A 13,169-nucleotide genomic window follows, 5' to 3' on the forward strand; every position below is an offset into this window, starting at 1 on the left:
GCACACCTCACGACAGCACCGAGAGCTCAACTAGAACTAGCACAAAAGGGCTGAGCTAGACCTAATAGAAAGGGCAGACCCAAGCCCAGCTGATAAACACAAATATAAATAATTATTATTTAACATGGGCGAGTTGATCGAGCAGCATCACTCATCCCGTCAGTGATGAGTTGCACCAACATAACAGCGTGAACAACAACCACCAGTTAGGAAGAAGATCCCAAACATTGTTCATTTTGCACTCAGACGCATCTAGGAAGAATTTATCAGACAATTCGTAGTGCATAATTTATCACGTGGCTGCAAAATGAAACTCTTTATCAAGACAGCGCAAAATTTGACCCAAAAATAAAACATTTCTTAAACCAAACAACGTAAAACTTTCCCCTAATTTTCAATATATTTTTGTGTGGAACAGTTTAATTGGTGTTGTTGAAATTGATGCTTTTATCAACTTTATTTCTTTCATTCTATTAGTTGTACAGTTTCTCTGCACAGCTTCACTCCTCCATACTGAATTATAATATGCAGTTGTGACTGTTGCTTAACTGTAGTGTGATGATGCCTCTGACTGGTAGATTAGCCTTCATGGGTAGAATTCAGTATGATCTACTTTAGGATCAACGACTGTCAACAGGTCTTCTCGGTCATTTCCAACATTTCCTTAATTCGATGAGGAACATAGAGGAGGATCCTCGGTCAAGTGTGGCTGAGGAGCTGGCCTCACCTCCATCCAGGTAATCCGCTCATCCTGTTTTATGCCATTTTTTTTTTTGTAAGTTATGTTATTTGGGTAGTAATTATGAACATAATTTATTGAAATACGGTATAAACTTTTTCAAGTTTGTCTGTTATGTGCAAGTGGTGATTGAGCTGCTGATTTTCATATATTAACTAATTTTCGTAGTTATATTAATGATTTATTAACTAATATATGCTCCAGCTAACTTTCGAACCAATTAATTCGAACCAATAAATCTATACTTAATTCTTACATACCTCTTAGCTAGACTTGCCAATCATTCTTGCAGCGCATTTACTTGCAACGAGATATTTCAAGACGTCATCATGACCTCAGGATGTCTTCTCAAATCGTAAATCATAGCGTTTCACTAAAGGGGGGGGTCCCATTTTCTATTCGTCGGTTATCGATTAGGTTAGGTTCGGGCAACTGATGAACTCCGCAATATGGTGGGGTTTCAGTCTTGTGTGATCCCGGCTGAAATTAATGTGATGTGAAACTTTATACTAATTTTTTGACACTTTCAGGTCACACTTCTATATTTTTTCTTCTCTTCGAAGATGTAAGCAAGTCGGAAGGGACAACTTGGCTTGTTTTGGTATATTTAAAAGAGCACATCTTACGACACTAATATTTGATATATTTTATAGTTTATTACCTGTTGGAGCATCAAGTGCAAGTGTTACATGTTGCATAGAAAATTATAGACAGATTAGGATGATTCAGGTAGATTGGGAGGATACAGGTAGATTAGGAGGATACAGGTGGATTAAGAGGATATAGGTGGATTAGGAGGATACTGGTAGATTAAGAGGAAATAGGTGGATTAGGAGGATACATGAGGATTAAGAGGATACAGGTGGATTAGGGAGGATTCCGATGGTTTAGTAGAATATTGGAGAATGAATGAAATACAGGTGTGTTTCACGAGTACAGGTGAGTGTCCCTCTAGCAGTGTTAGCCGGATTCATTTCAATTAGTTGATTCGCGTGGGTTAGAGGCATTGCCTTGCACCTGATGCCTCTGTTGACCTATCATTAAATAGGGGTCAGGTAGTTTGATAACTGTTGTGAGTTGTATCCTGGGGAAGGTCAGTCGTTAACCTGGATGACCTTCAATATGGCTAACAGGCTATTTGTCCCCGGTGATGGTACACCATTCCACTGTCCGTATACTGACATATACCGTATATTAGTATACCATTGTTGGTGTGCTTGTATACGATTATGAGGTATACTAATATTGTCGATATACCAACACTAGTACACCAGTGTTGGTATACTGATATATCATTATCGTTATACTGTTGTCGGGAGGGGAACACTTCCGACTACGGTATATCAGTCGCATTAACCATGAGTGATGGTGTTAACAGGGTCACCCATCCAGTTACTGAACAGACTCAGGGATACTTAACCTAAATTACCGCGTGACTCGTACAACCCCATCCTCTCACTCTCCCGCCTAACCCACAACGATTCCACATATCTTACTTACGTCATATAATTGATGGTTTAATAGCACTTTCATATTAAAAAAAATCATCATTTGTCTAATATTCATATTCTACTATAATAAGAATTATTATAAAATCCCTAATTCAAACTAATGCAGGCCTCGTAGGGCCTCGTAGCCTGGTGGATAGCGCGCAGGACTCGTAAATCTGTGGCGCGGGTTCGATTCCCGCACGAGGCAGAAACAAATGGGCAAAGTTTCTTTCACCCTGAATGCCCCTGTTACCTAGCAGTAAATAGGTACCTGGGAGTTAGTCAGCTGTCACGGGCTGCTTCCTGGGGGTAGAGGCCTGGTCGAGGACCGGGCCGCGGGGACACTAAAGCCCCCGAAATCATCTCAAGATAACCTCAAGAAGATAGGCCGTACTGATCTGGTTATATTAAAGAATTTCGGAAACACTGAGAACCTAAATAATACAAAATAGATTGCTGTGAAAGTTATTTATGAGGTCGGATGATATATTTCATCTGCAAACTGACAGAAAGTTTTACATCGAAGAGTTCCTGCAGAGATGCTACTGAACAAGCATGCCTATGATATTTGTGCATTGAAGTTTAGCTGAGGAAATGCTTTGGTATATATAACAACTTGTACAAAGTTTCCACGTCTTTTCATTTGAAGAGTCATATACAGCAAACTTTATGTTAGTATGGAAAGGTGGCTTGAGGGAAACCAGGCATTCAAGAGGTGGTCAAGTCCCGCGAATGATGATAGCAAGAGTACTCTGGGCTGCTACCCGATGGGTGGGCCTCGAACCGGGGATCCATGAAAGTGACAACATGGGTGGGGAGGTTTGATACTGCAGTTTACTCTCACACGCATGCACAGCTCCCTCAGGCTCTCCCTTGGACCTGGGAAGTAATAATAATAATAATAATAATAATAATAATAATAATAATAATAATAATAATAATAATTTCACTATTCATTACATAAAGTGTTGAGATTTATTTACATTTATATATATTTATAAATTTGTGTTTTTCCTAAATTATTTATGTTTAATTCTTATTAATTTATGTTAGATGTCATTTAAGTGCCTTTTATATAATATCTAACATGTTTTCTGGATATTATCCGGTGATAATGAAGTGCAGTAATCCCTCGTAATAAAAAAATTGTGTGGTGATATTTTCTTTGAAGGAAAGTCAAGTGTCGTCAGATCATCACAAATTTCCATTAATATTCTAAAGTCCATCCTCCCTTTGATGAATATAGACTTTCACTGTTTAAATTAATATTTGTGTATTGGTGTTTTATTGCAAGTTTCTGTACCCCAAATCTTTTCCCCTATATATTAATAATTAACTCTCAAGCTAGATATCCTAATTATAACTATTAATCATATAAATGTATGTAGTATACATTAATTAAAGCTTTTTCTAATGGGGTTATATTTTATCCAGTGGAGTGTGGCTTGGCCAGTTAATCCAGCATGGTTGCACATTACCCATTAGATTTACTGGTACTTCTAAGAGGGGTTTTAATTTAATATTACCACCTTATGTCTTAATAGTTTGGCAGTAAAGCAGATTTAGTGACAGCCACTCTCCAAGTTCAGGGACAACTCTGTCACTCCCAGTACAGTTACCTCTGTTACCCCAAGATCAGGAACACCACTATCACTCCCAGTATAAGGACACTACAGTCATTCCCATTACATGGTCACCTTCCTAGTACAGTTACGACTCTCACCCGCAATACAGGGTCTCACCCAGTAATGGAACACTCCCAGAACAGTCACCAATACATGGTTTCTACACCTCACTCCTCTATCATCACCCGTATCAGTAAAGGACTTAGGACGCTCTCAGATATAATACAAAATTTTTTGAATTTTTCATATATATATTATAATTAATAAATACTGCAATTTTATATCTGTTTACATTGAAGCAGTAAATTATACATAATAGACTGAGGCGAAAAACTGTCGACGATGCACAATGACATTTACCATTACTAAGCAAAACTAAACAAAAATAGAATATATGAAACGGAAAAAAATATATAAAATTATTTCCCTGAGATATATGCTAAGAAGTGATTAAATTGACAGTTATTCATAGACAATATTTTTGTAGAGAAAACATTCTGGCATGTGAGTAGTCCAATACACCATTCCATTCAGACATTGACAGAGTGTTCAAAGTCGAGTGTGCGTTCGAGGTCAAGTTAGTTTGTGTTGCTGTTCGGTGTCTATCTCGAGGATTGACTGGGGTGGTTGTTGAATACGGCAACACGGGTGTGTAGCCCTCTCCCCACACCTCACCCTCACCCGCTTACACAGCTCTACCAGGCTCTTTTTTGAAACTAGGAAAATAGATGACATTGAAAAATATTAATACAAATAATAATATAAATATTATTAAATAAGAAGTAATAATAATAACGATTACTAATGTCTCCACTAAAATGAAAAGCTGAGAAATTCATTCTTGCTCAACATAGATAAGAATTATTTATTGTTACATTTAATTTGGCTTAAGATAAAACTTGTCTCTCGTCCTCAGTGCATACAAATGCTATAGTTTTCAAGGTTACTGAAGTCATTGATTCTACAGCGAAGTGACTTTGATTTAAAGTCATTTTGCTGTAGAATCAAAGTCTTTGACGAGATGAAAAGTTCTTCACTTCTTGAAAACAATCTAAGTACCGGTTCTCGTGAATAATTATTCATATAAGGAACATTACTGGATAGTTCAATTGGGTCACACCTGTGGAACATTTGCTTGCAGGATACTACGTGGAACTTTTTAGAGATCTATGCATACACTGATGATTACATACTGAGTTTGAATGAAACCATCAAAGGAAACTCAAATAACATTAATTAAATTTGTAAAAATATATAGTTCAGATGGTACATGCAGTCTCCATATATATTCCATCCAACTAGTTGATTAAATAAGATCAACTATATGTATAATCCCACACTTAAATGAACTAGGAAGCTCCGCTGTACAAATTCATACAAATCATTGTTCTTAGTGTATTACTCTTCAAAGCTCACAAGCTACAACGATCTTGAACTCAAGTGATCTGAAATTCTAGCAGACTATTGTATGACACATCTGAAGTCCATCGTCTAGAAACCATTGAAATGACAGCATGAGATAATGAATGTATCACCGGATGTGGAGGAAACTGTCACTACAGTGAAAAATTCCCAGATCAAAAGACACCAGAACACGTAAACATTAACTCTATCTAAGCATATCTACTGAAACTGATCTAGTGTGCAGCTAACCACAAGGATTAATTAGATATTAGAAAAAATTACATTTTCTTACATAAAAAAAGACTTGATAATTTTAACTAAGTTCCCATCAAAGTCTTAATTGGGAGAACATAAAGCAAAGGCAATAGAGTACACAACATTACGTTTCTATTACACATTTACACTTAAATATTACCATTATGCGGTGAGATATAGTCTCAGAACAAAATATATTATACCTTGTGGTTCAGAGAGGACGTCCGCGACCAGGAGACACAACACCAACACCATCACGACGGAACACCTGCACGGAAACACTTATAATGTTATGTTCCACAATGTTATGCGGCAATTGGTTACACAAATCAACAACCCTGTTACTGAACCAGTATTTACCCAAGTCTTTCCTAAATCTAAACTTATCTTAACAGCGGCTAGGACACAGCGGGGGAATAGCATTTTATTCACTATGAACCTTGGAGTTTCGACCAGGGATTTAGACGATGGATTCGCAGTTTTGTGGCCTCAGGTCGAGGCTTAAAGGATCCTAGTGAATAAATTATATGTACATGAATGTAGAGTCGGGGTACTACTACCTCTGGAGCAGGTGTAAGGACCCATAGCCTCGGGGAAGACAATAAAGGGTATTCAGAGAAGACCTTTTAGATTCTTCCTGAACACTTGAGTATTTTCTTCTCCAACTTCTCCTACGTTTCTATTATTTTATTCAATATGATTTATTTATATTATTTATTTTATATATGTGTTATTTCTTTGTCTTACAGTTTAACGAGAATACAAACACACACACACACACACCACGGACAGATACATGCACAGATATCTCAATACAGAGACAGATACAGTCTCAATACAGTACCTCAATAAGTAATATACCTACGACCATTTTTTTACTACTTGTAATTTCAGTAAGTCATATAATAAAAATGCTCCTGAGTTTGCTCTGTGTATCAAGCTTGCAGTAAAGTGTCAGTGTTCACACACACAAGTCTGAGGCCCACCTACTGGGTCTTATGAATAAGTTGTGCACAATCTCCACTCCCTTACTTACTTTTTCATGATGCCGCTGGTGGAGTGAGACTCGTGTCTTGACGCAACGCTGGCTGAGTGGAGACTGGCAGAGCGAGGAACACAGGGTCGTAGAAGTCGTCCAGCTGGATACCGCCAAGGTTAAATACCGGTGTTGCCTTGCTGGTTCAGGAAACATGGGAGGGGTGAGGGAAGACCGGAGGGGTCTTGGGGTTCGCTGAGGATGAAACGTCAGCAGTGTTTGTGGTAGTGGATGGAGTAGTCGAGGAGAAGGAGGCTCTTATCTCATTTTATTTATATAGTCTTAGCTTTTATTAAATTAGAAGAACACGGTATATGAATAAAAGACAAAGTTCTTTTAATAATTTCGATATTTTGTCGGTTTTTAGTACTCAATGAATCCGTTTAATGGCTTCATTTCATTACTTACAAGCTTCTTGATTTCATTACAGAAAAATGTGAGAGGAACTGAAGCAACATAATCTGTTTTGGACCGGACTTAGGTCGTGAAAGGCAATTTTATTATAGTAAAAGATGCCTCCAGTGTTCACCATGAATTATAGTTGAGAGATTTCAGGAAAATTCTGCACGTACTGACGTAGGGATAACCGCTACATACCTTGGGGCTACACTCTTAAGAACCCTAAAGGTAACATTAACTTGTCTCAGATGAATAACACCTGACAGGACACTGCATCCTGTTTACCATGTGTCATACAAGTCGTCAGGATCTGTCCAACCAGAGTGTCCTACCATGTCTGTGTAACAGGCTATGTAAGAATTGGTAAAGGATGTTAAGAAAGTTTGTATTATATTATAGAAAATGTGATTTAAAATGACCATTTTATATTTACTAAGCTTGATCTCTGCTAAAATTATATTAGCATGTAGAATCCATCCATTATGACCTTATGGTAAGGCAGTTTTCTGCCCACTAAGCAGTCCTCTTGACAACTATATATTCAGCTAATTTTAAATCACAAGAACCTGTGCCAAGTAAAAAAAAAAATATGATAAAATACTATAACTTCCTCGGACTTTTCCTTCAGCTAAACTGTTAACACCTCCATCAAATTTACTAGTGTATTTAAAATGACATTAAGTTGGTTTTTATTAATGGAAAAATAAATTTTCACATGGAAGTAAAAATTATGAAGAAGTTCATCAGGAAATTCGCTTCTTTTGCATTTCGCCCCTTCAAAAAAGTAAGCAAATTTCATTCATAATGAGAATTCTCATTCTCATTCAAAAAATTCTAATAACCCAAATCTACACATAATCAGAAAAAATGAAAGGATGGTGTTTCCTTTCCTTTTTCTTAATAGGGTCGGCACTGGACCCCTATCAACAGGCCACTGAGGTATACGGAAATTTTAAAGCAGATTTTTGCATTTCAATATATCAACGCATTTTCTATAAATGAGACTTTGAAGAAATGCGGTCGCTGATTTTCTCTAGTCTATTGCTGGACTGATACTAGACTTCTAGAGATAGGAGCCACGGAACAAGTTGTTTATGATGCCCTTGACGTCTGAGAACTTCCAGCCCCGAGCGATATATTCAAAATAATTTTGCCTTCATCGTGTTCATGTATGAAAAATATTATTTTCACTTTACAAAATTCTATGAAAAAGGTTTGGAGGGCACTCATTAATATTATATTGTTTTCAGGAAACCCGATTTCTCCTCACTAGTATAGGGGAAGGTTTTAGGATGCTTTGGATTATAAATACAAATGAATGCCTGATGAATGATTTTTTAGGATGCTGATGATTTTTAGGATGCTTTAGGATTATAAATACAAATGAATGCCTGATGAATTTATCGTATTTATATATTTAACTATAAATCATTACAAATTCAGGAATTAACACTAATGGAAAGTGTATTTCTCTAATTTCATTTACACCCTTCAGCAAACCGTCCGAGGTAAAAACAGCAAAATAAACTACAGCAAAATATTTTATGAGGTTGGGTGAGATTTGTACCACCTGGCCATAGAACTCAATACAAAAGCTTTTGCGTAGAGATGCGATTGAACCGGCTATTCAATCTAAATTTTTAAGGGAAGTGAAGCAGAGGAAAAAATGCCTGAAAAAACAAATATATAGAAAACAATTCAGCATCTCATGCAGCATGACGGGAAGCAATAATTCTCAGGTGGTGTGTGTCGTGTGTGTACAGTCCCAGAACACACAGGCTGGCTATCCCAGATAACCAGGGCGCGGGATCAGGGTATCCCTGGGCATGTAGCAACACCCGTGGACAGGCGGCCGCCCGTTTTGGGGAGAACAGTCAATCCTCAGCAGCGGGCACAGGTTAGGAACCTTGTATCTTGGAACTGGAAATAATAATAATTATAATAATAATAATGAAAATATATATAATATTAAAATAATAATAATGATACAAACATATTAATAATACATATTACAAACATAATAATAATACATATTACAAACACATTAATAATACATATTACATAATATAAATAATATTAATAAAGAATGATAGATGCAGTCTAAGGTACAGTTCCAAAATCGTTTGTGTAAACATAAGTTGCATTTCAAGACTATAGCCACGAATATTTATTTCTTTATTATTATATATTCAAGAAGGTACATTGTGTTGAGAGAGTAAATATAACATTGGTGTTTGAGCTTTACATTCTTGCAAAGCCTTTTACCAATTGCAAAACCTCTTGCAAATCGGAGAACGCATGAAGGAAGCGACCATTGACCCAGACGAGGTAGCTGCTGCTTGAGTTACAGCCCCGCTCCTGTGCCAGGTAAATCCACTACGGGCTCACCTTAGCCTGTGATACTTGCAACTTTGGTTCCGAGAAGCTGAATCTAAAACAACAAACGACAGCTGCTGCTTACACTCAACTCCTCCTCCCCCTTGCGTTCTTCTTCAACCCATGCCTTAGACTAACCAGTGAGTGATTCTATAATACTACTTTGAAAATTGTACGTAGCTATTGTGTTCCCTTTTTAAACACCAGTTTGTTTACACTCCATTAGAGTTTCCTTGAAGTTTGTAAGCTAGAACTGCATTTGTTGTCTACAGTTATCGGAAGCAATGCACGGCTTCTGTAGTTCCATTGAAGACTGCTGCGTTCTTAGCAATATATAAATACAATACACACAGAAATCACAATAGCGTGATGCATCAAATGAATTTCAGCTTCAGAATTTCTACTAATAATTAGAGATACATTTTACAATTTGATTATGTAATTTGTATATGGTTGAATAAATAAATAAATAAATAAATGTTTATTTAGGTAAGGTACATACATACAAGAGATTTTACAAAGTTTGTTGGATTAATAGATAGAGTTAGTACATACAATGCCTAAAGCCACTATTACGCAAAGCGTTTCGATTTACCTCTGGTTTCTTTGGTTCCTTTTCCAAGTCTTTTCCTTTTAAAAAAGGTCCCCATATGTCAATCTCTAGAGTGTAACAAAGTAATAAGCTTTACTGATGTCTAGATAAATAAAATCATGGTCATTATGAATCTTATTTTTTAAGTAAAACGAAAAATAACGAGATTGTATATTAGTCAATTATCGATCATACTTTTGTGAAATCATATATGTGCTAATTTGTGTTTTACCAGATGAATGTTATCAGCGTTTGTATTAATTAGTTCAAATAACTTCGTCAAATTTGACGATAAACTAATTAGGCCATAACTTAGGCCAGTATATCGTGTTATACATATCAATTATATCGTGTGAAAATTAGTTTTACATTCACAACTCTCTGCATTTCTTATAATCCCAAATTAATTTTTTTAATTTATTTTACAAAGTTTGCATATGTTACTCTTTACATTTTTATAAGACCTAGATAAATATTTTCTTGTGTCTGGAGACTCTCAATATTGTTTCCCACTAGTTTACGAGCTTCTATCTCTCGCCCCATAATCATAAATTTTATTGATACATTTTACCTGAAAATAAATAGAAAATTAAGATACGGTCGTATGATGGAATTCAATTTATGTCTTAAAAGTTGTATACGTTCCCATGAGAACTTACTTTGGGGAGCGCAGACAACTGCCCCGACCACCAGACTCACCACCAGCACCAGGGTGCACAACCTGAAACTTAACAGTCATATATTAATATATAATAGATGAAACATAGGTAATATTTCACATGTAGGAAAGTGGGGCCCAGAAGCTGAGGCTCAACCTTGAAGACACATCTGGATAAGTACAGAAAAATAGAAGTACCACCTGTCTGATAAAAAAAAAGATAAATTATCAGGTGAAAGCGCCAAGCCATTACAACTATATAGCACTGGAAAGGGATTAGGATAAGGATTTGGGATGGGACGGGGGGAAAGCAATGTTGCCCATAACCACTTGAACGGTCGGGGATTGAACGCCAACCTGTATGAAGCGAGACCGTCGCTCTACCGTCCAGCCCAAGTAGTTGGGCACCACCTGTCTGAGAAAATCCAATAGTTAACCGGATGCTGCCACCTGTGGACAGTCTCGTCTCCAGTACAAGCTGGTTTACAACGAACCGGTGTAAAGCCCCAAGATGCTTGAGGGATAAATATCTTGACCTTCAGGAAACCCCCGAGGTGTGTGTACATCTGTTCCAGTAACTTAAGATTCGGGGAAAAAACATACGTGCAATCCCTCACAAGTAGAACTACCTGTGATTGCCTGTGCCCCATACATACTACTAGCATTTGTGCTGGAACTTATACACCTGCTCCTTAGACCCCTCCCCTCATCTCTCTCTCCTCCAGATCCCTCCATCACACTCACTCTATCATGCTTACACTCCATAATGCTCTCGTTTTCACTCACACATACACTCTGTCACATTCATGCTTAAACTACATCACGCTCATACATACTCCTCATCAGACTTGCACTCCATCACGCTCATACTCACTCAAGTTCACACTTCTCTCCCCCTAACATCAGCACTGGACGAGGTCACCACCCCACCAAGCTCCCACCACCGCCTCCCAGTAGCACAAAAGATCCAGTTCACCAATATTAACCAGACTCAGCAATAAAACACTCTGATTTCGACATTCGAAATGCACATTCTCCCGTCTTCTGATAAATGGTGTATTGTCTATTTTCCAATTTGTATTCATCCCCAGGGAGATAATATGCTGTATTATACACACTTAATTGATATTTGCATTAACAGTAAGGGAGGGAACTTCAGAACGACTTTACACACACCAACATACACATACAAAAAACAATGCACTTTGCCAAATATAATATATATATATATATATATATATATATATATATATATATATATATATATATATATATATATATATATATATATATATATATATATATATATATATATATATATATATATATATATATAAACAGGCCAAATGGGATAGCCCCATAGTGGAGAACACATTGCTGGAGGTAGCTTCAGGGATGAACAAAGCACGTCTCCTTGCTGTACAAGCCCCCCATGTTGGGGACTTCCTGTTGGCTGTCCAAAATTTGGCCTTGGGCAACCGCCTTCAACATTGGTTAAAGGCAGATTCCCAAAGTTAAACATTGTCATTATACTTATATGTATAATATTGGCAGGCAATACATAGTGTCTGACTTTTCACTTGGAATTTTTCGGAACAGCGAAAGCCTCGCTTCTTGAATTTTTTGAATCAATCTCCGATGGATGATCCACGTGGTTGAGCACCCAATTCCAACTAACATATCTTCATATTACTTCCAAGTAATATATAATCACATTGGCTTTGTACTTTCTCTTCACAATATCTTTAACGTACAGAAAGCATTAATATGTTATTCATGCTCCTCAAGACTTCAATGTGTGAAGGATAATTTATCACCCTATGTCAGTGTTCACTGACAGGTGAGCTTTTCATTACTCTTCTGAATAATGCTTTGTGTTGTATATCCGGACCTGCTTTTTTTATGAATACAATAAGAAGAGACTACCTTTTCATGTTTCCTATGATGGGGCGAGACTCGTGTTGTGCTGCTGTGCTTGACAGGTGATGACTGGAGGAGAGGGTTCATACAGACAACGTTAAATACCTCTGTGACTTTGCGTGCACAGGAAACGTAGGAGAGGAGACGGTGATAACTATGATGATAGCTGGGAGGAGGTGGACGAGAAGGAGGAGGAGTGAAACTATATTGATGGCATGGAGTTAGGTTAGACTTCATAAGATTGAGTTTTGTCGGACATGGTTGAGTTAGGCTTGGTTAGGTTTGGTTAGATTAGGTAAGCTTAGTGGTGGTGGTGACAGATCTAAGAAGGCGGAGTGAGAGGAACTTAAACGGCTCGATCGATATTTATCGATAAATAAATGAGAAATGTTTTATCATTTCGTAAGAGCAAGAGAAAATTTGGTTTAATGACAAAGACAGAGATTTTGCAATTGTAAAAGAACAGCTAAGACCACGTTGTGTGATCGACAGCATCAAGAACAGCTTGTGTAACCTTCTACAGCAGCAAGAACAAAAGTTATGTTCATTTTACTGCAATAATAAAGACGCACTTAAAGTCTGACAGAGCGAGAAAGCTTTACTCATTTTACAGAGGTATGCGAAGGCGTTTCTCGTATTTTGCAACACTGTGGCTAGAAAAATGTTTTTTTTTCA

General features: G+C 37.1%; 1 long non-coding RNA gene across 3 annotated transcripts; it reads right to left on the reverse strand.

Annotated features, from left to right (window-relative positions):
* Nucleotides 1-445: 445 nt before the first annotated feature.
* LOC123768632 (uncharacterized) lies at nt 446-12,593 on the reverse strand. 3 transcript variants are annotated; one of them, XR_006774117.2, is made up of 6 exons: nt 12,501-12,593; nt 10,576-10,643; nt 6,550-8,868; nt 5,717-5,781; nt 1,000-3,108; nt 446-751 (listed from the first exon to the last, which is right to left on the reverse strand). It is a non-coding gene; the product is annotated as an uncharacterized lncRNA (long non-coding RNA). The 3 variants fall into 3 exon arrangements; XR_011225403.1 differs by lacking the exon at nt 446-751 and having other exon boundaries at nt 2,683-3,108; nt 6,550-8,270; nt 8,340-8,868; nt 10,576-10,637; nt 12,501-12,586; XR_006774118.2 differs by lacking the exon at nt 446-751 and having other exon boundaries at nt 2,683-3,108; nt 10,576-10,637; nt 12,501-12,586.
* Nucleotides 12,594-13,169: the final 576 nt, after the last annotated feature.

This window comes from Procambarus clarkii, chromosome 83 (assembly GCF_040958095.1).
Source record: "Procambarus clarkii isolate CNS0578487 chromosome 83, FALCON_Pclarkii_2.0, whole genome shotgun sequence".
NCBI lineage: Eukaryota > Metazoa > Arthropoda > Malacostraca > Decapoda > Cambaridae > Procambarus > Procambarus clarkii.